The 2500-nt window shown below is 46.8% G+C and overlaps 11 non-coding genes across 11 annotated transcripts; all 11 read left to right on the forward strand.

Annotated features, from left to right (window-relative positions):
- Positions 1 to 63: 63 nt before the first annotated feature.
- LOC125796153 (5S ribosomal RNA) lies at positions 64 to 182 on the forward strand. Its single transcript, XR_007435145.1, has one exon. It is a non-coding gene; the product is annotated as a 5S ribosomal RNA (ribosomal RNA).
- A 110-nt stretch (positions 183 to 292) lies between these two features.
- LOC125796261 (5S ribosomal RNA) lies at positions 293 to 411 on the forward strand. The gene has a single exon (XR_007435253.1). It is a non-coding gene; the product is annotated as a 5S ribosomal RNA (ribosomal RNA).
- Positions 412 to 521: 110 nt separating this feature from the next.
- On the forward strand, positions 522 to 640 carry LOC125795877 (5S ribosomal RNA). Its single transcript, XR_007434869.1, has one exon. It is a non-coding gene; the product is annotated as a 5S ribosomal RNA (ribosomal RNA).
- Positions 641 to 750: 110 nt separating this feature from the next.
- LOC125795831 (5S ribosomal RNA) lies at positions 751 to 869 on the forward strand. Its single transcript, XR_007434823.1, has one exon. It is a non-coding gene; the product is annotated as a 5S ribosomal RNA (ribosomal RNA).
- Positions 870 to 979: 110 nt separating this feature from the next.
- On the forward strand, positions 980 to 1098 carry LOC125795752 (5S ribosomal RNA). The gene has a single exon (XR_007434744.1). It is a non-coding gene; the product is annotated as a 5S ribosomal RNA (ribosomal RNA).
- Positions 1099 to 1208: 110 nt separating this feature from the next.
- Positions 1209 to 1327, forward strand: LOC125796573 (5S ribosomal RNA). The gene has a single exon (XR_007435481.1). It is a non-coding gene; the product is annotated as a 5S ribosomal RNA (ribosomal RNA).
- Positions 1328 to 1437: 110 nt separating this feature from the next.
- On the forward strand, positions 1438 to 1556 carry LOC125796574 (5S ribosomal RNA). The gene has a single exon (XR_007435482.1). It is a non-coding gene; the product is annotated as a 5S ribosomal RNA (ribosomal RNA).
- Positions 1557 to 1666: 110 nt separating this feature from the next.
- LOC125796575 (5S ribosomal RNA) lies at positions 1667 to 1785 on the forward strand. Its single transcript, XR_007435483.1, has one exon. It is a non-coding gene; the product is annotated as a 5S ribosomal RNA (ribosomal RNA).
- A 110-nt stretch (positions 1786 to 1895) lies between these two features.
- On the forward strand, positions 1896 to 2014 carry LOC125795897 (5S ribosomal RNA). The gene has a single exon (XR_007434889.1). It is a non-coding gene; the product is annotated as a 5S ribosomal RNA (ribosomal RNA).
- A 110-nt stretch (positions 2015 to 2124) lies between these two features.
- LOC125796182 (5S ribosomal RNA) lies at positions 2125 to 2243 on the forward strand. The gene has a single exon (XR_007435174.1). It is a non-coding gene; the product is annotated as a 5S ribosomal RNA (ribosomal RNA).
- Positions 2244 to 2353: 110 nt separating this feature from the next.
- Positions 2354 to 2472, forward strand: LOC125795765 (5S ribosomal RNA). Its single transcript, XR_007434757.1, has one exon. It is a non-coding gene; the product is annotated as a 5S ribosomal RNA (ribosomal RNA).
- The last annotated feature ends 28 nt before the right edge of the window (positions 2473 to 2500 follow it).

Below are 2500 nucleotides of genomic sequence, written 5' to 3' on the forward strand. Positions count from 1 at the left end.
GTTTGTTATCTGAAACCCAACATAGATGAAGTTGCATAAGTAGTCTTGATGAGATCTGCAATGGCTTACGGTCACACTACCCTGAGAACGCCCGATCTCGTCTGATCTCGGAAGCTATGCAGGGTTTGGCCTGGTTAGTACTTGGATGGGAGACCACCTGGGAATACCAGGTGCTGTAAGCTTTTCCCCTCTTGCTTCCATTACCATGGTCTTGTTATACATTACTAGTTTGTTATCTGAAACCCAACATAGATGAAGTTGCATAAGTAGTCTTGATGAGAGCTCTGTAATGGCTTACGGTCACACTACCCTGAGAACGCCCGATCTCGTCTGATCTCGGAAGCTAAGCAGGGTTTGGCCTGGTTAGTACTTGGATGGGAGACCACCTGGGATTACCAGGTGCTGTGAGCTTTTCCCCTCTTGCTTCCATTACCATGGTCTTGTTATACATTACTAGTTTGTTATCTGAAACCCAACATAGATGAAGTTGCATAAGTAGTCTTGATGAGAGCTCTGCAATGGCTTACGGTCACGCTACCCTGAGAACGCCCGATCTCGTCTGATCTCGGAAGCTAAGCAGGGTTTGGCCTGGTTAGTACTTGGATGGGAGACCACCTGGGAATACCAGGTGCTGTAAGCTTTTCCCCTCTTGCTTCCATTACCATGGTCTTGTTATACATTACTAGTTTGTTATCTGAAACCCAACATAGATGAAGTTGCATAAGTAGTCTTGATGAGAGCTCTGCAATGGCTTACGGTCACACTACCCTGAGAACGCCCGATCTCGTCTGATCTCGGAAGCTAAGCAGGGTTTGGCCTGGTTAGTACTTGGATGGGAGACCACCTGGGAATACCAGGTGCTGTGAGCTTTTCCCCTCTTGCTTCCATTACCATGGTCTTGTTATACATTACTAGTTTGTTATCTGAAACCCAACATAGATGAAGTTGCATAAGTAGTCTTGATGAGAGCTCTGCAATGGCTTACGGTCACACTACCCTGAGAACGCCCGATCTCGTTTGATCTCGGAAGCTAAGCAGGGTTTGGCCTGGTTAGTACTTGGATGGGAGACCACCTGGGAATACCAGGTGCTGTAAGCTTTTCCCCTCTTGCTTCCATTACCATGGTCTTGTTATACATTACTAGTTTGTTATCTGAAACCCAACATAGATGAAGTTGCATAAGTAGTCTTGATGAGAGCTCTGCAATGGCTTACGGTCACACTACCCTGAGAACGCCCGATCTCGTCTGATCTCGGAAGCTAAGCAGGGTTTGGCCTGGTTAGTACTTGGATGGGAGACCACCTGGGAATACCAGGTGCTGTAAGCTTTTCCCCTCTTGCTTCCATTACCATGGTCTTGTTATACATTACTAGTTTGTTATCTGAAACCCAACATAGATGAAGTTGCATAAGTAGTCTTGATGAGAGCTCTGCAATGGCTTACGGTCACACTACCCTGAGAACGCCCGATCTCGTCTGATCTCGGAAGCTAAGCAGGGTTTGGCCTGGTTAGTACTTGGATGGGAGACCACCTGGGAATACCAGGTGCTGTAAGCTTTTCCCCTCTTGCTTCCATTACCATGGTCTTGTTATACATTACTACTTTGTTATCTGAAACCCAACATAGATGAAGTTGCATAAGTAGTCTTGATGAGAGCTCTGCAATGGCTTACGGTCACACTACCCTGAGAACGCCCGATCTCGTCTGATCTCGGAAGCTAAGCAGGGTTTGGCCTGGTTAGTACTTGGATGGGAGACCACCTGGGAATACCAGGTGCTGTAAGCTTTTCCCCTCTTGCTTCCATTACCATGGTCTTGTTATACATTACTAGTTTGTTATCTGAAACCCAACATAGATGAAGTTGCATAAGTAGTCTTGATGAGAGCTCTGCAATGGCTTACGGTCACACTACCCTGAGAACGCCCGATCTCGTCTGATCTCGGAAGCTAAGCAGGGTTTGGCCTGGTTAGTACTTGGATGGGAGACCACCTGGGAATACCAGGTTCTGTAAGCTTTTCCCCTCTTGCTTCCATTACCATGGTCTTGTTATACATTACTAGTTTGTTATCTGAAACCCAACATAGATGAAGTTGCATAAGTAGTCTTGATGAGAGCTCTGCAATGGCTTACGGTCACACTACCCTGAGAACGCCCGATCTCGTCTGATCTCGGAAGCTAAGCAGGGTTTTGCCTGGTTAGTACTTGGATGGGAGACCACCTGGGAATACCAGGTGCTGTAAGCTTTTCCCCTCTTGCTTCCATTACCATGGTCTTGTTATACATTACTAGTTTGTTATCTGAAACCCAACATAGATGAAGTTGCATAAGTAGTCTTGATGAGAGCTCTGCAATGGCTTACGGTCACACTACCCTGAGAACGCCCGATCTCGTCCGATCTCGGAAGCTAAGCAGGGTTTGGCCTGGTTAGTACTTGGATGGGAGACCACCTGGGAATACCAGGTGCTGTAAGCTTTTCCCCTCTTGCTTCCATTACCATGGT

This window comes from Astyanax mexicanus, unplaced genomic scaffold (genome assembly GCF_023375975.1).
Source record: "Astyanax mexicanus isolate ESR-SI-001 unplaced genomic scaffold, AstMex3_surface scaffold_46, whole genome shotgun sequence".
NCBI lineage: Eukaryota > Metazoa > Chordata > Actinopteri > Characiformes > Acestrorhamphidae > Astyanax > Astyanax mexicanus.